Raw genomic sequence first — 24,246 nt, 5'->3', positions numbered from 1 at the left:
CCCCCAGCCTGCAAACAATATTAATATTAATTAAGTATTAAATAACCTTCCAAAAACTTACCTTTGTAGCCTCCGAACATTGTCCATAATGTCCGTCCATAACCTTATCCGTTTAAGCTCCGCAGAGATGGAGTGCATCTTAGAATGTCCCAGTATAAGAGTAACAGCATATGAGTCACTTGCAATTTAATAATCGGTACAACAAACTTCTCTTGTTGATACATTTTCCAGGTATAAACATAACCCCAATTTATTTCTGTCATCTTTATCCAAATATTTTGTCTGTGGTTATACCTATCTAACCTTATATACACCAGAGAGAGATAGCTAATTTAAAACCATTTAGATTTAGAAAATCCCTAAACAGTCATCTCCCCTCCATTGGCCCAAAAATTCGCGGGTTTTGAAGAATTTATGAGTTTTTTGGGTAGTAATTCTGTGTGAAGAGGCACCATTTTGATTTGGCAGTTTGAAGCCGTTTAAAAGCTATTTTGCTGATTTACACTCACGATTTCTGCACTATAACTTTTGTAATAAAGTCAATTAAGTATTGCATACAGTAGCTTCTGGATTCTGCAAAGTGCTAGTGCAATAGTTATCGTCAACCTCCTCCCGGAAAGATCACTTCGTTGGCCACACACCATCACTTGGTAAGCTCAAATTTCTCTAATATCACATACATCTCATCATTTACTTTAAATCTAAACTATTTCTGCAAGATTGCAAGTGCTGCGCTCTTATACGTTAACTTATCCGTTCCTCCTCCTTTTAGGCCAAATACTTTTACGTCAGAAAGTTTCACGTTACTAAACTGTTACGTTGTGCACTTCTCTACAACGTACAGAACCTCGGGAAGTACATAACACCTGTACTTGGCACCATCCTTGTACGAGCCAAAGCCCATATACACATATGGTTAGGGACCTTCTCCGTTTCCTTGTATACACGGTGGAGTACAACATCCAGACATTCCCTGCTTCCTGGTACCACCTCAGGACTGGGGACTAGGCATCGAAGGAATTTCGTACAGTCACTCGTCCGAGTTGACTGCCAGGCAACGTAGTTGTAGGGGCACTGCCACATACTTTTAACTCTTTGTTTCTTTTATGTAACCTGAAAGTATTACTAAATTCACTCGATCTGCGCTTTTGCTGTAGGGTAACGTACATTTATTATACTGGTATATTACTGCATTTTGTATTTCATCTGTAGAATTAGTTTGCATGAATTGAACTGCTTTGCATTTTGCATAATTGATATTGTAATAAATACCTGTAAACCCAGGTATACCTAGGTACCTCAAGGCGCGGGTGTCATCTCTATTTGTGCAGACTACCCACCAGTATACCATCATATATATATATTTTTTTTGTATTACTATTTACTTGCATAACTTGACCATAGATAGTAACCATAACCTGTACATAGTTGTGTAGTTAACCTACCTTAGCATTGAACCATAGACCAGAGAAGAACTCTGTAGGGTGATCTAATCTGATCTAGTAATAGAATTCGACAAAATCGCACACTAGGGTGTGTTCCGCACTCCCCTCGAATTCACTGCTAGTCGGGGACCCATAATAAATTTATTTGGTGAAACTTATAACGCATTTATTTTTTTTTGTCTGTTTATGAACGAACTTGTCACCCCTCACTGAACCCACGAACAACGCCCCGTTTCTGGTGTGACAAGGCGAACACATATTATTTTAAAGAGATCTATCTACCCTCGAAGTTTCCTGCATAAAATTCGGACCACCCTGTATAGCTCGGAATATAGTATATCTAGACGAGACAGGGTTAAATTTTTCTGGACGTCTAAGGATTCCGTGGAATTTATGAGTTAAATGTTTTTATGCGGTTCCAATTGAAATCGTAACAACTATACAGTTTGTTTCACTTCAATTGAACACAGTATTATTATAACCTTCTTCACATAATAATTATATTAAGATATTTCTCTATAGAAAATATATTAATTGATACAGGTCTCAAAAATTAATGGGGCCCGGTAGATGTCATTCTATAAACATTTTGTTGAATAAATAAAAAAAAAACAGTTTCCTTAATTATTAGGTTTGTTCGATCCACCCTGTACGAATGAATATCGAGTAAGGAAGACGTTAGTGATGTCTCTTTCATTATTTCAGACTTTTTTATCGATATTTCACAAAGTACACGTTTCTATAGATAATATTTCATTCGCCCAACGGTTTATTTTATCATTTCGGCCAAGACAGGCCGTAACGTCTACTCCTATCCGCTCTGCGTACTTGATTGGAGCAATAAAAACAGTATGACCTTGTCGGCAGCCCGGCAAATATGGTGAAATACCCCGAATGTGGTGCTTGGAAGCTGGATGTTGAACTGTAGGAGGTACACGGAGAAGCGACAAATATGCTTCCCAGATGTTACGCCTTATACGAATTTATGATTTCGAAATCGACTGGAGGGTTTTTTTACCGCTGTAGTTGTTCGTTCCGACCGTACAGGAAGCCCTGAACATTCTGTGTACAGGGTGAGTCATATTGTAAATGGTTTAAGTCGGTGTACCTCAGAAACTGCTACAGATTGAAAATAAAAATGATAGCACGTTCACAAGCTCGTTTATCAAAACAAATCCAACTATTAAAAGGAAGGTCTTAATTTTTATGACATTTTGGATCACTTGTACAGGGTGTTCCATAAAATGATGTTATCGATTTTTCCCGGTACCTCGGATATAGAGGAATTGTGATTTTTGGCTCATTTTCTGTAAATTCGTGTTTATTTTGCACTCTTTTGTATGAAAATATTAATTTACACAATATTATCCATAAATATTACAATTAAACTATTAATGGTAAAAAAGTTTGAAAAATTATTAACAGTAACTAAATAAACAATGTTCTAGTCTATTCAATACGTCAAATGAGGTGAAAAAATTCGGAAATTTGCATTTCAATTCACTTTATTTCTAGATTATGTGATATAAATTCAGCCACAGTTTTGCTCACACTAAAGTCACACCGATTGGACTTTCCAAACTCTGTAGTTTGACCGACAATAACAGATTGAGGCCAGTTGTGGTACGGCTCGACTGTTTGGGCTATAAAAGGAATTATCGTGGTGGGGGAAGCTTCGGCAACTGCTACCTGAGAAATGCCAACTAATAAAAAAACGGTGGTGCGAATTCGCACTAGTGTGACCTTTGAGGGTTAATAGTAACAAAATCCTGGAACTAACAATTTGTTTTGTATGCAGCAACATAAACAACAACTAATCAATTGTTTTCATGTATTTATTATCTCTTCGCTTGAAAAGTGTGGGAATATTAAAAACGACGATAAAAATTCAAAAAGTAAGCCTATACTTAGTATAAGTCATCAGCAAATTGAATAAATTAGTACTAATAGCATCAAATAACATAACGTTCACCCAAAAACTATTCAAATTTAGTGAAAAAGAAAAAGACTTTTAACTTTCAACTCTATAGGGTGAGCCCGAATAGAGTAAAAATAGACTCGTGACTTTATTTTTGCAAGTACTATCCGTATCCAAGAGATTGCCAGCCATATCATGGACACCCTGTATATGTATACAAAATTGAAATAATGGGTTACTTTATAATAAAACAAAGTGTCCCAAGGTAACTATTATTTGGTAAATGAACATCTTTAACTGAACCACTCGCCTCCAAATACAGGGTGTTAGTTTGACTGCCTTAATTTTAACAGACGATAGAATACATTAAAATAAGCAAAAAAACCTTATATGACATGGCTCCTAAACTCGACCATCTCCGAAAAAAAAAATTATCAAAATTTCCAACTCGATATACAAAAGTTCGATTAATTAAGGAATACTGACATAACTGGGTACATAGAATACCATAAAATACAATGTTTGTCACTTTTTTAAACTTCTTTATGCTTAATTCTAAAAAATAATTAGCGTTGCAATAAATTTAAAATTCGATAAAGTTCATATCGAGCAATGTGACAACGGCGCGGCAGATAACACGAGGTACTAAGTTGTCAAAAGCAATACGCAATTCAGTTGGTATCTGGAATTGAACCGTGTCTGAGTGTTTTTTGCGTACCACTATTTCCTTTTCTTGAGGTGTTTTTCCAGCGAGTGCGCGAATATTGGATTCGAAGGTGTCGTACGTGCATAGAAAATGGTGGTGGACATTTTGAGCATATCTTGTAGTTTGTTTTGTACGTTTAAAAATGATTTGAATTTTGCTTTTTGGTAAGTTCCTAAATTATTTTTAATACGTATGATTCTTTGGACAACGTGAATCTTTGGGTACTTTAATTACATATTTTCAAAATCATAATTTGATTAAAAGTTAAGTTTTTGTTTTAAGAGATTCATAATTACTAAAATTCGAGCTAAAATTTAAGCACAATACTATCTTCGTACTACAAAATCGATACGATTTTATTTTATTTATTTAAAAACCGGAAAACAATTGTCTTGAAATTTACTAAATGTTTCACAATAATAGTTGTTTACATTTTTTCCGTAGGACAAGTCTGCCGCGTGCACACGTGGTATACAGCAGCTGTGTAGCGTTAGGTTAAACAAATTTGGATGGCTCAAGCTTTTCTTCTAAAAGTTTTAGATTGTTACTGAATAATATTCACTAATTTTTATATTTTGTATTAGAGACAAACATGTTACAAGAAACCTAATTACATATGTTTGCCTAAAAAAAGGAATATGTATAATTTTTATCATAAATAACAATAAAGACATAATTACTTAGAAAAAAAAATGGTGTGTGGCATGTAGTTGGGTAAATAGTACAATTATTGTTAAGTATAATTAACTTTCTAAGAACCAAGACCAACAAATGTATTGATATCAAGAAAAGTATGTCTTTCTGGTGGATCTGGTAAACTTTATTAATGGATTACCAAACACGTCAATAGATGTTCTGTTTATAAATTCTTCTACAACAGTTCGTGGTAATGTATCTTATAATTAGTGAAACGTAAATAATCATAAAAGTATCCCCATTTTAATGCAGCAATTTCACCTCGAATAATAACCAACACAATTATTATTTACTTTGAAATACATTCTTTTACTATTTTACGTCTACTCCAACGTAGAAGAACAAAACCACCAACTCATTACCTCGTTCCATTTAGTCCTTTCCTCTCAGCAGGAAAATTGCAGATGTACACTCAAGAACGCTATTGTTGTATTAATTCCCAGAAGAAGTATAATTAAATTATGAATAACGAGGGTCGAGATAAGGACGGCATGTTTACTCTCCTATTGTTTAAAATTATGAAACACCTTTTCCTCCTAATTGCATTAAATTTTTATCAAAATCCTGGCGGGTCGTTATTCGATTACGGGGTGCAATTCGGTAGCCGGGACACCTGGAGCTCTTGTAACGAAATTTTCCTGGCAAGTTTCCTCCTGGATGATATAAAATACAACATATTCCACAAATGTCGCGTAATATGCATATATTTTCGTTACCAACAAAAAATAAACAAATGCTTTCATCATATGACAAAAATATGTCGGAAATATTAAACTAAAATAAGTATTAAACGATATGATGAACGACCACTAGTACTAGTAATATTATGAACAGCCTTATAGCGCCAAAATACAGAAAAATTTTGTACTTGATATAGCCTGTTTTTTTTATTGGATGACGACTATCACTCTGTGATTAACAATAAAAAAATCATCTTACCTTGTAAAACTTTTACTAATTGTTACATTTTTTCGTTGTTTCGGTGTTTGTTTATTGATTACTGTCTATTGTCTATTGTGCTTAATTTAAAAAAAAAAATTGGATTCGAGCGATTCTGGAGCGGAAATATCAGAAATAGTGAAAGAAACAAGAGAGGATTTACATTCAGAAAAGTCCACGGGAAGTTATGAACAGGAACACAACACCCAAAAAAAAGACTGGACTTTTGGAACTGGAACATCTTCACTTTGGTGCTATGCTTCTATTCCTTGCTTAAAACCACTTTGGCTGTGAAAAAGAACGTATGTATTTAAAAATATCCTAGATTAATAGCATTTATTAAGAAGAAATCAATTGGAAATCCAGCGTATTTAGTAGAGGACTCTTTAAGTATCGGACGACGATTTTTTGTTGATGAAATTAGGATTGGTTCTATTATTTGCTATGGTTTAACACAACAAAATGTAAGAGTTTGCATGGGTGAAGGAATATTTCTTATATAACCATACGACTTGCGGTAATGAACAACTTTTCACATTTAAAATAGTGCGTATCAATAGATTCTATTACAAAAGGAAAAAATATAAGCTGTAGCTGGTATCTGGTAACAAATTACCTTTACCAATACTTAAAGATTACTTATAATTTATTATCAGTCAATTTATTTATTTTTAGTACCAATATATTCTTTATGTTTAGGAACAAACTTAAATTACATGTATAAAGACATAGCAAAGTTTTTTTTATTTAATAGAAAATTCAACTATTTGTTTGTATTACGTAACATTAGTAGAGATAGCAGTTTTAGTTTATATTTATAGGACTTCTAAAATTACTCCTTCAATTTAAGGAAACTATATTTTCCAAGTAAAAATATTATTAAACAGTGTATTGCTAAATGTAAAATTTTTGCACATCATATCCTCTCTAGAAAAAATTTTTATAAAACATGATTTATTTAATAAGAAAGTCCAGAGAAAAGAAAGTTAAACGATCATTCTGGTTAGAGATGTTCAGAAAACTGCATTTGGGTGTCATTCCTTGCTAAAATATTAGCGACTAACATTTTTCTAAATAATTTCACGACTGGGAAAACCAGTTTGGTCAAGTGTCGTTTCCTTTGGTGAAATTTGATGTAGATTATAAGATATCTGAAAACAAAGTCAATAAGTAGCAAGAATAGGTACTTCTTTTGTTTTTCATGTTTCATTAAAATTCTACGTGATGACGTACTGATTCGACAAAGACAAAGAGAGGATAACGTATCTGTGATAGAGGTAAAATCCTAGATAAAGTACCAATTTTCATTAAATACAATTTTGTAATTGTCTTAACCTGTAATATAGATGGCACCAGCGAAAACAGTCAAAAGTACTTTAAATATAAAGCTGTAATACACTTGATTTAATTATAACGTAACTCCAACGCAACTGCTGACTATTGACGACTCCTAAGCTAAAATTGTATGTCTATCAAAATCATACAATCAATTATAGATTTTCCTTTACACATACTGCTAATATATAGAAATATACAAGTAATGTGTGTACCCCTTTTTTGCATAAAAAAACTAAAAAATTACCATCTCGTCGAAGCTTTTAGAACAAACAATTAAAAATATATATATGTGAAACGACCCTATTGAAACAAACGTTGTATTAAACCAGATTAAACCAATAAAAGATACTCCATATGTACATTTATTTCCCATAGAAAAACAACCGGGATTTGTATATTTGTTCGACCCGTTTAATGATTTCATAATTTGTTTTCTTCGCGTTTTAAATAGTCATGAAAATCGGATACGTAACCGAGCGCGTGCGCAAACCCATCTTTACGCAAACGTTTAGAAATATCCTGATGTTCAGGTTAATTTTAGATGGTCCATAAATAGCCGTACTCTTCACCAAATTCATACGTAAACGGATACTGATTCATACTGATTTTATTCCGAAGCAAACTGTTTTAGTCGAATATTTCTTGGAAATATCAGCAGTCTTAATTAACGAACACTTTTTATTCGAGAGAATATTACGAAGAGTTGCTTATTTTCCATATTTTTCCTTGCTGACGATGACTGTAGAATTAACGAACACTTTTTATTCGAGAAAATATTACGTAGATTTGCCTGTTTTCCATATTTTTCCTTGCTGACGATGACTGTAGATAACATACAGTTCAAATTAAAGAGAAACATATATAATAATTAGAAGAGTATTAAAAAAGTATACTCTCAATAGATGAAAGAGATTCAATGCCATTAAAAATCTATGGTAGAAGTAGTACACATTAATTTTTTTGGGAATATTAAACTTTTGGGTGTTTCTTGGCAGCAATTCTATTAATACAGAGTATCATATGGACGTTATAATTATAGTTATGTTTGTTTATGACACAGGTGCCAATTTTGTAGGAGCGACAATATTTCAAAATTTATATAGGTACATTGTTCGTTTTTGCTTCAAAATATTAACTGATCAGTCCCACATACAGAATCTATCTGTTGTATTTTATAATCATGGTATCAATACCAACATAATACTTCCTTGTCATATACATAGTGTCCCAGAAATAAGTGACAAAATTTAGCCACGCATTTTTTCTCAGCTTTTAAGATTTTTAATTCTTTTTAAATTTCATATTTTTATTACACGCCACTGGAGCATGATTGAAACACTTAGTTGAGTTAATAATAATCATAAAGAAGCACAAAAAATGGGAGTTGGAGCTAGTAGATACTTGTGCTAGAAAAAAAATTAATTGTGAATCAATAAACAATATAAAATACTGTTGTAGTTCTTTAATTCCTAGGTAACTCGTTACCCTTAACTTATTAACTATAAAACACGGGAAAAAAGAGTGGATTTTTTAAAAAAATTTTGAGGCAAAAGTGTCACTTTAAATGTCAGTACTTTGAGTGCAGATTAAGACTAATCAGATGATCAGACTGATGTATGAAATCATTCACAGCGTATCCATCTGATTTGTTAATCAGGTCTTAGCCTATACTCAAAAAATTAGCTCTAAATGATTGAAATGTTATTTCTGGAACAATTTTGATAAACTTAGTGGTTCTTATGACATACTTAATGGATCTCTTGCAGCAACTTTTAATTCAGTTATGTTTTAGACTTTTTGTACTTTTTTGTATTTTTATGACATATTTAATTATATTACAGCACTTATACTCTGTTATATATGGGCAATTATAAAATTGCCTTGCTACTTAAGCATTTCCATGCCTTAACGACACGATGAACCGGTTTAAGCGACTGGAATGACTGGAGTTAAGAATCAGATAGCACCGCACAGTTTGAGAACCCCTGGCACAGTCAATAGTCGCGTCGTCTCCAAACTCACAAGGATCAGAAACAGATGTACGAGATCTCACTGTTCACTGTACGTACAGCGGACAAGAAAAGGCCCGTCTTACATACAAAGTAATGAAACCACTCGAACACACCGTCGCACTGTTATCACGCAAGGCACAGTCACAGGGGCACTGGTGAAGGTCGGGCCCGCGAGTGCTCCATACTTCTTTACATTCCATACGACTATAAGCACTATGGGATAGTAAGGAAGTACGGAACCTGCGTAGGGCGCCGTCGGAGCGGTCCTTGGTCCTGGAGGCTTGGCGCGGCTGGCACTTCGTCTTCGACTGAGCACACCCTGCGTCCTGGGCTTGGAGTTGGCGCGCCTCTCGGGTAGCTCAAGTCTAAAAATGGCCCCGCTCGCTCCATTGGTCCACCGGCGGCTCACCAACCCCTCTTCCAAATTTGTCTTTTCCTAAAATACATCTGGGTTCGAGCTGAGAAGTTCCCCCGGCCTGGCCGATAATTATAGCATGGCCACCATGTGCCGGCACATGTGCGACGGCCTCCTAGGCTTACGAGGCGGCCCAGCGCTTCTCAACGTTGGGCCGACGCGAGCCGGTTTCGCAAAATATATACCTGGGGAGGCCGGGTGGGGGGCCTAGCCGTTTTTTTTCCACGTCGGAGGTTCGCACTTGCACTTGGATATATTGTTCGATCCGCTATCTGCTGGAAAGTCCTTAATCATAACCGGTTATCTGGAAAAGCGAAAAATACGTGCAAGGTTTATGAAGAAAGTGTTGCGTAAGGCTTATCTCGAACCGTATACACCTGGTATGCGATTGGTGATGTTAATTTCTCAACTGGTTATCTCGAAAACCAAAAAAGATATCCAATTTCTATAAAAATAGTGCCTAGACATCTCTAATTATGAATGCAAATGTCATTTATTTTCATAAACATAGATGGCGTTGTCAGTTTGGAACTTTAGGAAGTAGTCCGTTATATTAATAATAATAATAATCAAATTAATAATAATTGATATCAAAAAAAAAAATTTTATACAGTGAAAAACTTAAAGGATGGCGATATTCACATAACCTTTCTTGCTTTTCCATATATAGTCCAGTTACTCAGGGTTTTTACCTCCGAATTTTTTATAACTGAACCGATTGACGTGAAATTTTGACTGAATATGGGGAATGCCTCTAGAAACAAAACTTATATAGTGCCGAAGTGTGCTTTTGCCCTGGGGGTGGAAATTTTTACGCCCAAACTAACCACAGGAATCGATAGAGGAGTCAATTTTAAGTAACAAATGTTATATAAAGTTCTTCGGATAATCCAATACTTTCCCAGTAATTCGTCATTAAAAATGTAGATTTTTTACTGAAAAGATGCTTGTTTTCGGACAGTTTTTTGCAAATAACTCTGAAACCATTGGATTTAACGAAAAAGTAATGAACAAAACGAAAGGTAATAAAAAACTAATCTAATGGCATTATTTGGTTTTCTCTAATTGCAATATAAACCGAGTTATGGATTTTTAGACATTATTTTATGTCGGCTAAAAACTAAATTGGAACCAGTTAACGTTAAATAACGCCAAAACCATAAATATTAGGAAAAGAACTATTTGAACCTTTTTTAAAGTACTTTGAAAAACCTTTAAAATGAGCTGTTTTAAAAGTCTTTAGAATCAAAATTAACGGAAATATGATCGAAATAACATGATAGACTCATTTTTTTAAGAAAAAATTAATAAACAAATCAGTGTCTTTGGCGAAAGAATTAAAATTAAATGCAATCCATTTACAGATTTCTTCATTTATGTTCTAAGAATATGTTCTGGGTCTGTGGCTCACTTACAAAGCATGATTTCGAAAAACAACATAATTTTTGAAAATGTTAATTTTTCAAATTTTTGAAAAAAAATCGATTTTTACCCTTTAACTTAAAAATTAGAGGGTGTACGAAAAAAAATACAAGAGTAAAAAAATTTGCTTTATTTTTGGTGAAGATTTTGCTTAATTTTTTTTATTCCTCTCAAATTAATATTAATCGAGATATCGCCATTTTAAGTTATCATATGAATGAGAGAACCGCCCTTTTCGAGCCCTTTAAACCCTTCAAACTTAAAAATGAAGGGCTTAAAAAAGATCAACTCAACAGTTCACGTAGCCCTTACAATTCCCTGCAAAATGAGCCTTTGTGCGATTAAAAACCTGAAAAAGCAATCGTCGTAAGTTATCGTCAAAAAAATAAACACGTGTATAGGTGATAATTTTAGGAAAATTTAGGTCAAACAAGAATTTTGAACATTTAGATCTTTTTTGTATGTATACGTATTTAGTATGTGTATATTCGAATAAACCAGTACTATACTATATTATAATAAGGGAATAAATGTTTATTTAATACGAATGCACATTTTAAACGTTTCTACTCTTTCAGTAATATTTTTTCATTTTATTTTCGAAAGAAGGGGTATTTTTCAAGGGTTGAAAAGTTGCAATCGATAAAAAAATTTTTTAGTTAAGAATCAATTTTAATTTGATAAAAATGCATGATTAAAACGTTTCAAGTTGAAAAAAAAAATTATATTATTTTCATCCAAAGGGGTGGTTTTTAAAGGTTTTTCTGGGTTGAAAATTTGGGATGCATTAAGTTTCATGTTAGATGGCACATGAAATTACTCATACTGCATAAATAAAAAAGATTTGATTACATAAAATGCTTAAATTTGTATTTTTTCTTTTTTTTTCCATTAAGAGGTGGTTTTCACCCCATAAGAACAAAAAGCACACCTTGCGCATATATAAGTTTTGAAGTAGGGGGTAAGATGAGCCTAATTCTAAATTTTGAGAAAAATCGATGCAGTTATAAAAAATTCGGAAATATCTTCAGCTACAGTAACTGGGCTAATAACCAAACTCTATAAAAGGTTTTCTAATTTTATAATCATAGACAGATTATTATTCGAACACCAACTATTTAATCTGTCAAAACGCAATCTAATTCAGTAGGAGATTGAACTTCCTAAAGCAGTTTAAGGTCGTCCGCAAAGAATAAGTAATTGACGTCGATGCATTCAGTTAGATCATTAATAAAAATAACAAACAAAAGTGGATCCAGAACTGGCCCTTGTGGTACTCCTGAAGATTAAAGAAATGCATCCGATTGAAAGCCCCGATAATGTACAAACTGGTATCTGTTACTGAAATCAAACTTAAACAAAGATAACAGAGCAAGGGTGATACAATATGATTCCAATTTCACGGTTAAGTAAATCGACCACTAGATCCATGGATACGGAAATATCATTTTCTCAATATGAAAATACAATATTTTTAATAATGCCCATTTTAATTTAAAAATGATTGACGTTTGTAAATATGATTGATTTATTTACACAATAATAAAATGTAGCAGGTAAAAGAGATATCCAAAAATATATCTATGATATTCTTGAGTTTAGAGTATGTAGTAGCTTTGGCAGCAATGCATCATATATTCATATAAACGAGATAGAAATAGATAGAACAAATATTTATGTTACTCATAAGTTGAAAACTGATAAATGTCATAGTTCTTTATAGCTAAAAATATTCATTTTTGACCAAATATATTATTATCTCTTACTGTAAGTAAAATATATACAAACTTGTATTGCAAATATTGAAAAAGTTCCACATTACTTTGAAGGGAAGCGAAACCTGTTTTTTTAATGGACTTGGCGATTGCTACGAGTAGATTCAAAAAATATTTCTCACTTTTTCTTCTGAGATATTTAATTGATTTGATTCAATTTTATAGGCAGTGTACTTTAAAAAAATATTTGAAACGTCACTGTCTACCAACATTAATTTGAAATTCAATCTCATTGTTGAATAATGAACAATAACAATTCAATAACTTCTTATAATCCACAGCAGTGGAAAAGGAAAACAATCAGTTTATTCGTCATTTTTAAACAGTCAGAGTAACTTCAGCGTCGTTATGGAGAAAAATAAAGACGTCGCGACGCGTAGCCCCACTTTTTAACGGCCGAAGGGGCACTTGTCGCTTTTTAAGGAAACTTATCTAGATGGCCCTTCTCGCAATGTCTCTTTTGAGCAATAATACTTTTATGCTCGTTTTTTGTAGCATTTTGCGCATTTGTCGTAAGTTAGAACTAATTTAGAGTTAAATTCAGTATTACTTGTTGTTCTAAGGAACTTTTATGTTTACTGCTTTTCTTAAGTTGAAAAACGAAAAAAAAAAACAATTTGTCTAATAGCTTTCACGATGTCCTAGAATCAATTGCGATGAGAACTAATATAAGTAAAATTCACTGTTTTCTTCAATTTCAATCTATATTGCAGTGACTTGCACAACTGATGTATTTTAACATACATTCATGTACACGAAAAGATCGTTTATTTACTGAAATGAAACGAAAAACAAATTTAAATTCCGTTCTATTTTTATTCATCTCAACAGTGTAACATTCGCCTGAAGTGCCTATATTATTAGATATATCGGAAAGTGTATCACACAAAATTTATGTAGAAAAAGAAACATGCAAACCTTTCCAAAATTTTGTTGCAGTGCTACTAGGGTTTTGATTTGATATTACACGCTGAAACATCATAACATAATTTCACCTTTAAATTTATTTGACCCCTACACTCAATCAACGTCAGTGAAGCCAAATAGTTCCATATGTAACGAGGAAGGTCGATACTTCTCAAAAAATCACCCATCTTTTGAATGTTTCCTAACAAGAGATCCAGTAAGTAGGACTTCCGCTCTATCGCCGATTGGGATTTCACTATACTTTCGAATGTTTGGGCTCTATCAACCAAATGGTTTGCAGTTTATTAACCAGGAGATAAGCTCATTGCGTGCATCAGCCCTTTAGCGTGTTGTCAATCAAAAACTTGCACGTTCTATAAATTTTGGTTGCACATCTGTTTGTTTTAATGTAAATAAAACATGTTTCTTACTGACTACAAATTCTAAAGTAGTTAGTTAAAACAAGGTGGAATCTTTTAGATTCAGAACTGAGGTGAAAAAAAAGACGAGCTGTTCTACTGACGGCTTGTTGAATGTTCTTGATCAACCAAACGTGGCTTCTCGCCGCCCAAACGGCAATCGTTTGTTTATATTTTATCCGTCTAATCAAGACAAAGGGCGATTTAATAAACAGTGGCAGCGTCGGCCCAAACGGAACAATCTGGACAAAGGCGTATTGTAAACAAAAGTTTAAAGATGTGATCTATGGCCCGGCCAAATTACAGAGAATATTAAGCGAGGCAGAATGAGAAATGAAATCCCGGATGCTTTGGCGTGGTCTTCGGGTCCCAGAGACGGAGTGGTCTCAAAAAACGGACCTAAAAAACGGAGAGAGAACTGGGATATTTTAAAAATCGAGTATTCCTTGTTTCTCTAATCGATTTAAAACAAAACACAAACATATTAATGAAGTGAATTAGATTGAAAAGATGAAAATAGTCTTAAAAATAGATTTAACCCTTTATAAATATACGGAAAATGTTATAGTCAAATTTACTAAAAATTCATAGTAAAAACTAACTGTATGTAGTTTATTCAAGATTACATTGCTCTCAAATAAAACACTGTAAAACCTCATTATTAAGAAAATCAATATTATTTCATTTATCAAAACTACAACATTTGACGCTAAATTTAGATGTTTTTTTTTCGAAAACTTACACAAGTCCATTTTTGAATGCAAAAGCAATACTCTCCAATTTATAATAAAAAATTCAGACACCATGCATCCAGTCCGTCTCTGTCTTTAACCCACAATTCTCCGTCCTTTCAGCTACCACCCCACAATTTTCTTGTTACATCCTAACATTACACAAGAAAAGGAAGGAAGCAGCTAGCTCGAGACAAATATTTCTAGTAGGCACAGATGACAGAGATTTAACAATGCCATTTTAAACGGAAAAAAGCCGAACTATTTGTACACGGACGCGTGTAAGACTGGATTTTTTGCGGAGAACATCAAGAGCGAGGATGGGGTTTTTTCTCCTATAAGAATTTTTTAGTGATGGTAGTTGACTCACATTGTTTGTATAAAGCAGACAAACAGAAACAGTAAACCGAGAATGTATTAAATGGAACTTTACTTTTTGCACAGCAATATTTCAACTCCACAGAAATATCTCTATCTGCTGGGATATCATAATAGATACATTATAATGATGTGTTTTATACCATAAAGGCTGTTCATTATATTATAGTATAAGCAATATATAGTTTAAAGTTTAAAGTATCATGTGTCTTCGAAAATTATCACTTACTATTACGCGAAACTTCGGTCGACCTTGCATTACCCAACTTAATCAACTGATGAACTGTTTACCATGAAGGAATTAGATCAAGTTCGGATCTGTCTCGCTGGCTCTTGTCGACTGTACATTGAATTACCTTGTTTTATTTCAAAATGCCTTACTCAAATCAAGAATTAGAGGATATGTTACGGGAAGTGCGAATATGACTGTATGCGAATCGTTGTCCCCAAAGACAATAATCGAATCCCAGGACAATGCAAAACGCTGTTTAAAGGCTGTAGGGCACTATTCAACCTAGTGCTGGCAAAAACCGGAAAAAAGTGAAACCGGTTAACCGGGTTCCGTAAAAACCGATTTCAGATAAAACCGGTTTCGAATAGTTGCTAAAACCGGTTATTTGAATAACCCGTTACTTGAATCGCTAAATCCGGATATCTGAAAATCGGTGCTTTACAAAGAAAGACCCGGAGAAATTGTCTAAAAAGAAAGGTCTACAAAAAATCTGGAAGTCAAATTTGTTTACGAAGAAATCGATCTCCAAAAAAAAAGGTCAATTGCAATCGGACAAATCGATGTCTAAAAAAAAAGGAAGTAGATCATCGAATAATCGGATATTTGAAGATTCGAATAACCGGTTTTCGGATATTTGAAGAATCGAATAACCGAATAACCGGTTTTCGGATATTTGAAGAATCGAATAACCGAATAACCGGTTTTCGAATTTCATAAAAATCCGAATTATCCGAAACCGGTTAACCGACTATCCAAAAAACCGATTTCAGTTGCCAACACTAAATTTCAACCCAACGTATTAAGGTCGTGGACAAAAAAGCCGTAACGTGTCTTAAATGGAAAAATAGACACCTTGTAGAGGAAAACCTGAGCCTCAGTACCCGCGATATAGCACGTGTTTGAAATACTATTACGTGGCCTGTCTCACGGGAGCAATTACTGCATTTTTATCATATAAAACTAGTGTTGTTGTTAAATTAATGGTAGATGCTGTTGAAATTCAATTATTCATTTATTTATTAATGTAATCGAAGAATAAAACAAAGAAATCCATAAAATGCATGTTAATTTATCGCAGCTGAATTTGACTTTCTTCAAAGTAGAAGAAGAATGGCAATTATTTTTTTCAAAAATTGAACATACCATTTGACGAAGTGAAGTTTCACACAGTATTACTATTTTTGAACAAACGCGATATACAGGGTCGGAAAGTCCTCATGGTTCATCGGCCGTTACGTGAGAGCGATAAAGTAACTCATAGAAATCCATGCGATAGAGAAGGATGGCTACAATGAAGGCGTCTCATAGTCACCGCCCGTTTCGCCCTTCCACAAATAAGATCCACTTCCACTTATAATTCAGCGACCGGTGGTCATCTTTGTTTTCGTCGTTTGCCTTTTCTGTAATAGATGTCACTAATTATACAATTCCTACTTCGTATTCCGATATGCAATCCCTTAACAGAGTGCAGCCCTAGAAAGATCTACAGATTTTTTTGGAATTGGGGAAATAGGGAATTTTGCTTTATCTCTTGGGATTTTTAAGTCATGTTAAACAGTATACTTAAATAACAACTAAATGAACTTTAAATGCAGCTGAGCACTATACTCCATTAAAATAGTTTCTCAGTAGGGGAAACAAGGTCACTAGATTTACAAACAGAGGTATCTACTAGCTACTGTAAAAAGTTTTCTTTGTTACGCGTTGTGCTGCCCTCTGTTAACGGATGGTGGTAATAACATATCGGAATACCGAAGTCGAAATTATATAAGTAATGACATCTATTAAAGAAAAGGCAAACGACGAAAACAAAGATGACCACCGGTCTCTGAATTATAAGTGGAAGTGGATCTTATTTGTGGAATGGCGAAACGGGCGGTGACTATGAGACGCCTTCATTATAGCCATCCTTCTCTATCGCACGGATTTCTATGACTTACTTTATCGCTCTCGCGTAACTGCCGATGAACCATGGGGACTTTCCGGCCCTGTATATGTAATTTTATTTGATGAGATCATATGAAAACTTGTTCGTTTATTTTGTTAAAAAAACATACACGTATTTTTGTTAACCCCCTCAGTTAATAGCTTCCAGACTCTGTACCTGCAACGCGGGGGTTGAGAAATGTATTCGGAATCCTCGTGGGACAGAACGAATCTCCCGTAGCTTGCCCGCTAACGTTCCTCTCTTTAATTTTAGATCACATGTTTCACGCCGTAGCTATTTTCGGATCATTCAAGCCGACGACGCACCTACTAGGAAAGGAAGCGTCTAAAAAAATTGTCGGCCGCTAAATAAAAATCAAAATATTAGCGTTTACTAGTGACAGACCCAAAAATTTAAGATTCTGTTGTGAGTCGTATAACATGCATTTTATATGCGATTGATCTATTTGCGATTTGGTTTATTTTTCTAGAATATACAGGGTGTTTTTTAAATTGGTGTTTCTTATTAACTCAATACAGAAGTCAACATTATTGAAATAAAGTTATATTAAACATATAATTTTACACTTTTTCTGTAACTCTGCAATAATCGAGAAAGAGTTGACATGGTTAGAGTCCACTTTTTGTCAGGAGAAAATGATGCTGCTCCAAGAGGACAATGTCGGATGCATTAGCCCGACCGACACGTACCGAATAAAGAAATTATTATAAGATTGGTTCAACATTGACCGGCAATACGCTCCTGTTCGATAGGAAGATATGCAGAGAGTGAGAAACTTAAACCAGAAATTTTAAACGCCTTGTAAGAGAATCCTAATAGCAGCACACGAAGATTAGTCACAAGATTTCAAGTATGTCAAATGCTGTAAAAATCAGTCCAATAAGCAGATTATTTACTTATTTCTGTTTCAATTATCATTTTTTATTTGTCCAGCAGCGGGGTATGAAAATTACAACAAAAAGGTTAAAAAACCGTTTTCAACGACGGAATTTGAGAAAACAAACTATGATAAGTGTCTAGAGATCAAATGTAGTCTCCGCATAAATATAAACCAGGAAAGGAAACATTTTGAAATTCATTAATTACTGGGCGTGATTTTATTGTTGGAAAGTCTTGGGAATGATAATACAAGAGGCGTCTCATCAAATGGGTCATGAAAAAAATTATAGTGTCATTGTTTTTTATCAACAAATAGGTCAAAAGTTCGTCATTTTTCGTTCTACGCGCTATTGTAAAAAAACTATTAATCTTAGCAAAAAATGTTCAACAGACAATTTATCTAGAAAAACTCATATTTAAAATGAGAGTTATAAGACAAAGTTGCTTTATAATCAAAAAATTTATTGCAAAATTAAACGGAAAAAGTGTTTTTTCTTTAAATGTTAATAACTTTTTAAATAATTAATAAAATCTTACCAAACTTTCCCAAAATGTGAGTTTTTATATCCTTAAGAGATGTGCAAAAGATGGGCTCGATCGGTCAAACGGTTTTTGCAAACAAATCTATATTTTTATTTTTTTTATTTTTTCATACTTTTTATAGGTATACTACATAATTATGGATTTTGTATATTTCCATTGATACTGACAGTAGAATTTTTTTTTTACAATTCATTATAAATTTCAACTTCAATTTGGGGGTTGAGGGGGTTAAATTAATTTTGAAGGGTTAAAATAATTTTGACAACTTTTTTTTTTATTGAGAGCTATTGTTAAAATATGTAAAAAAATGTTTTTCAAAAAATTCATTTTTAGGAGGGTAGAGGGTGGTTTTACAAGGATAGAAATAATCCAGAAGTAATTTTTTCGACGAGCTACCGCAAATTAAAAAAAGGTTCTACGTTACATAGAAGTTGAGATATTACAAATTTGACAAATTCAATTAAAATTAACAGGGCATAAAGTTTAAACCTTCATTTACAAAATGTTAAAATTTCAGGTCTTAATGTTTATAACAAATTGCTCTGTGATTTAAAAAAAATTGCTAACTCTGGACCTATTAGTCATAGAAACTTGTTTTTTTTTCAATTTGTAGTTTTTTTACGATCTTTCGAATGATGAATATAACTTCTTTCAAAAGTTAAAAACCGCGGAGTTATTTTATATGTTTATTAGGGAAAAAATTGCCTTTTATTTGGTAACAATTATATACAACTAAATTTAAAAAAAAAAAGTAATTTTTTTTAACTATAGGATACTTGGTGTCCCTTCTAAGAAAATGAGTCCAAAAAGAATAACCCTGTCCCCGGAATAGTCATTTGAAAATTGGCCTTTTTGCAAAAATGGGATAAATAAATGGAATTTTGCAAAAACTATTTGACCGATCGAGACCATCTTTTGCACATCTCTTAAGGACATAAAAACTCACATTTTGGGAAAGTTTGGTAAGATTTTATTAATTATTTAAAAGTTATTAACAACAATTAAAGAAAAAACACTTTTTCCGTTTAATTTTGCAATAAATTTTTTGTTTATAAAGCAATTTTAACTTATAAAATCTCATTTTACAGATGGGATCAAATCGTCTGTTGAACATTTTTTACAAGATTAATAGTTTTTTTACAATAACGCGTAGAACGAAAAATGACGAATTTTTGACTTATTTGTTGGTAAAAAACAATAACGCTATACTTTTTTCATGACCCACTTGATGAGACGCCTCTTGTATTATCATTCCCAAGACTTTCCAACAATAAAATCACGCCCAGTAATTTTCATGATTTCTCGATGATTTTTCACCTTTATTTCTTGGTCTAATATGGCTCTATTCAAGGTTACACCATGTATATGTTCAATTTATTTACATTTTACAACTCTTCGTAAGTTTAAAATTTTTCTCAGTATACGGCGAGTGTCGCCAAACCGCTGCCGTAGCATCGCAATGTTTTAGATATCATTGAAGACGATATTTAATTGAAAAACTTTCAGAATATAAACATTCCCAAAGTAACGGTTCCACTACCAACATGTACGTTTTATATCGGACGCATATCCAACATCCGCGAGCCGGTTTTCTTCCGGGGAAAAGCCCGCGGGCAATTTTTCATCCGCCGCGTCCCCCGCCCGCCATAACGAGGCAATTTGCAGGCTAACATCTTGAATATAGATGTAAAAATTCGGCACCGGACAGGTTTCGGCAACGGGGGCTGTTTTGTGGCTCTCAGGGGCGAAATAAAGTGCGGCTTTTTTATTTGCCCTCATAACGAATTCCCGGCCGGGAGATTTATGTTTATTTTAAACAATGCGGTGTTTACACGCCCCGGATTCGCGGATGTGGGGCCTCGTTCGCGGCCATCTCGCCCTTGTTTGGTTCTAGGGGGGGCAAGTCGATTAGGAAGGGCGATTTCATTTGCCGATTTACTCGTTACAGATTAAAAATGAAGCCGAAATTGTTATAAATCACGTTACACTGAAAAAATGAGCAGTTGGCATACAATGACATTCTATACAGTGTGTCTCAAAAATCATGCGCATGTAGGAAACTGGTAATTTTTGGAAAAATCGCTCGGATAGGTCAATTTTCTTTTTTTTGGGCATGAACTTCGGTGAAATTCAATATTCAAAAATATAACCAGAGGCGGCGCACTATAATTCATTTGGACTTTTGCTGATATATATTTTTACCCTGGGGGGTGGTTTCTACCCCTTTGAAGGGGTTGAAAATACGTATTGTCAAAATAATCCCGGGAATCAATAGAGCAACTAATTTCAAGCAAAAAATGTTCCATACAATTTTTTTGATAAACCAATACTTTTTGAGTTATTTGCGATTGAAAACTCAATTTTCCAAATGAAAATTTATTTTTTCATAAAAAAATTATTATAAACAGAACTGAGATCATATCCGATAAAATATTATTAAAGTAGAATAAAATACCTTTAATTTGGTTGTTTAAAGATATTTCTAGCTGCTATAGAACCGAAGTTATAAATTCGTAGGTAAGTTGTGACATTTTACTTATAATCGCTATAACTTCATTTCTGCAGCAGCTAGAAGCTTTTTTAAGAAGCCAAATGGTAGACCTTTTACTGTACTATCATAACCAACGTATAATATTGGCCTTGTTTTCTTACATAGCGATAATATTCGATAAACAAGCGAAATATTGAAAAAAAAGCTGTTATTCGCGATTAATTAAATGAAAGTCGTATTCTTATTCCTCATCTCAAAAACTATAAAATAATGAAAATAATATGAAAAAACATTTTTTTCAAACGAGAGCAAAAAATTTATTTTTTTTTCAAAATTATAATTTTGGGACTCAATCCTGAGGGTGTAAATGGGGTGCTGGTGAAATGTGATTATTTTTCCCTTAATCTGTTCCACTTAAGCTTTAAAACGCTAATTTTTAATTTTTTTATCTTTTTTCTACGAGGCGCTACTTAATTTTGTTTTAATATCAAGTCAAAAGTGAAGTATTACAATAACTTCGGTTATTACTTCCCATTCCCCATAAGAAAATCAGTCTTTTTAAAGAAGAAGTCATTAACAGAGAAACAAAGGATTGTATGGCGATCGGAAACGAACTGAAATGGAGGTTCGTGATATTTTGAATGCTAATAATCCCGGTCACCACATGCACAGGAATACTGTAGCAAAAATTAGGGTTCTCGGGTCATGTAAAAAATTTGCCAAGAACAGGTCGCCCCACAGGAGTACAGGAAAATACTCAATTCGATATTATTCTTGCTGTTGGTGATAATCCTCATCCGACAACGCGACAATTAGGACGAAATCTTGATATTATCCTTAGTACGTGTACAGAATTCATAAAAGACAAAAATACCATCCCTACAAACTTCGATTGACCCATGAATTAACAAAGGACTTCATTATCAACGTCATCTTCATTGTCATTTGTCATCGTCAACAGACAAACTTGTCGATATTGGGCCTTCGGAAATCCACATTGGATGCAAAAGGTGCATCAGTATCATCAAAAGGTAAATATGTGGGCAGGTATCGTAAGAAACCAAATATTTGTACCTCATCTCATCGACGGGAATTTAAATGGTACCTTGGAACCTTGAATTATTAGAGGAACTGGTTGCTGTTCTCGTAAAACTTTATCCAGGAGGAGAACCTGACGAAATAAGTCCTGAAATATGGTTTCAATATGTAGCGCTCCGCCACATTACGCAGCCATCGTAAGAAACTATTTAAACCATCAATTTCCACTTTGTTGGATTAGCAGAAGAGGGGAAATTGAGAGGCCTGCAAGGTCTCCCGATTTAACCCCACTTGATTTTTTCTTGTGGCGATATTTAAAAAGCTAGGTATATCGCGACAGACGGGACAACATTGAAGACCTGAAGCAACGCATTCGCCATGAGACCAGGCAAATACCACCTGAAACAATCAGGAATGTGCAGAGGGTTTGTCAATAGGCTGGATCATTGTTGAGCTGCAGGCGGTCGTGAATTTAAAAATCGAATAAAAAGAGCTATTTCAACAAAAAATGTGTTTATACCTTCGAAAAAAATAAATAAAAGTTTACGTTTTTTTCAATTTTTTTCCAAAATTTTCCCGACCGACTCCCTGCATGTAGCACGTCAAATTAATGAGAAAAACCTAAGCTTTCATACGGTCCAATATAAAAAGGTGGTTGACATTTAAAACAAGCGACCCTATCTCCCTCCTACCGACACTGGTTACATTTTAGAAAATTTAATTTCACCGAAGATCATGACCCAAAAAAACAAAACCGATCTGTGTCAGCGATTTTTCTAAAAATAGCCACTTTTCGAAATGCGCATGACTTTTGAAACACTGTATAATTTAACTAAGAAATCCAACAGCAATATTATTTTCATTATTATTATTTATTATTACCATCACTATTACAAGAGGACTTATTATATAAATTTAGAAAGAAATCGATATGTTCTTATCAAGGTGGCTATGAAAAAACGGACCCCACGCAACAAATTTGTTTGCGAGTCTATGTAAATATGTCATCAATAGCCAAAAATTTATACCAAAGGTACAATATTTCAACTTCTTAGAAGTTTAAAAAAAAACAATGTTAATAGGTTTCAAGCTGTTATATCGTCATAAGGAGTCAGCATTGAGCCTTGGTTTATTTCACCTTCTTTAGTCCAACATTATGTGATGTCCTAATGTTAAATTTGCAGAAAATATTACCTTAAAAAATATATGACCGTATAGAAAATGAAATTTTAAATTGAGTTATAAAATAAAAATTGAAATAGTTATTTAAAAAAAGTCCAAAAAAGTGCAATTTTTACAGTCATTTTTTGTTCCTTTAAAATTAATAAAATCGTCAAAATTTTATAACAGCGTGGTAATACAACTCTTTACGAAGAAAATAAACCGAAAATCGTTACTGTAAGATCATCCGCTGAGAAGATCTAGCCAATCTTCGAGAGCGTCTTTTTTTAAAATTGATATATCGAAAAATAAATAATATTTTAAAATTTTTCAAAAATGTACTTTTTTGGCTTGCCGCTGGCTATGCTTGCAGTAAATAACAAGTATGGGAATGTAAATGTAAACGAGTTATAGAAGAAGAGAAAAGAGTACATTTTTAACGGTTTTTTTCGATATATCTCGAAAAATAACAAATCAATCGATAGTTACAAAAACTCAGTCGATAGATCTTTTTAAAGCGTACAACTTTCTCATTTAACATTTTTCGATCGGTGCTATATTTTTTTAGTTATTTTAGAAAAACCTTTTTTTGCAACTTGCGATTTTTTTTAGCCATATTCGCCATTTTGGATTGAGTTTAAAGAACAAGAAACTCAATTTGAAATTTAATTTCCTATTCGGTCATAAACTAGTGGAAAAATTAAGGGATCCAAAAAATAAATCTAAATTTTCGTCGATTTTTCAAATGTCTGTATCTTTGATAAAAATGGTCGTATTGGAGTAAAAAAAAGCAATTTGAAGCTTGAAGTTTATAATTTTTGGATCTTACAGAAAAAAAAATTTCAAGTAACACA

General features: G+C 33.4%; 1 protein-coding gene across 1 annotated transcript in view; it reads left to right on the top strand.

The window, feature by feature from the left end:
• The first annotated feature begins 12 nt into the window (after window positions 1-12).
• The window catches only part of LOC108909136 (E3 ubiquitin-protein ligase MIB1), a 55,109-nt gene continuing 30,875 nt past the window's right edge, over window positions 13-24,246 (top strand). Inside the window, exon 1 of the mRNA XM_023454571.1 lies at window positions 13-1,065. The gene's annotated coding sequence lies outside the window, so the exon portion shown is untranslated. The remainder of the gene's footprint in view (window positions 1,066-24,246) is intronic.

This window comes from Anoplophora glabripennis, unplaced genomic scaffold, assembly GCF_000390285.2.
Source record: "Anoplophora glabripennis isolate ALB-LARVAE unplaced genomic scaffold, Agla_2.0 scaffold346, whole genome shotgun sequence".
Taxonomy (NCBI): domain Eukaryota; kingdom Metazoa; phylum Arthropoda; class Insecta; order Coleoptera; family Cerambycidae; genus Anoplophora; species Anoplophora glabripennis.
Note: the sequence above shows the minus strand (reverse complement) of the source record. Positions and strands in the feature narration are given on the sequence as shown.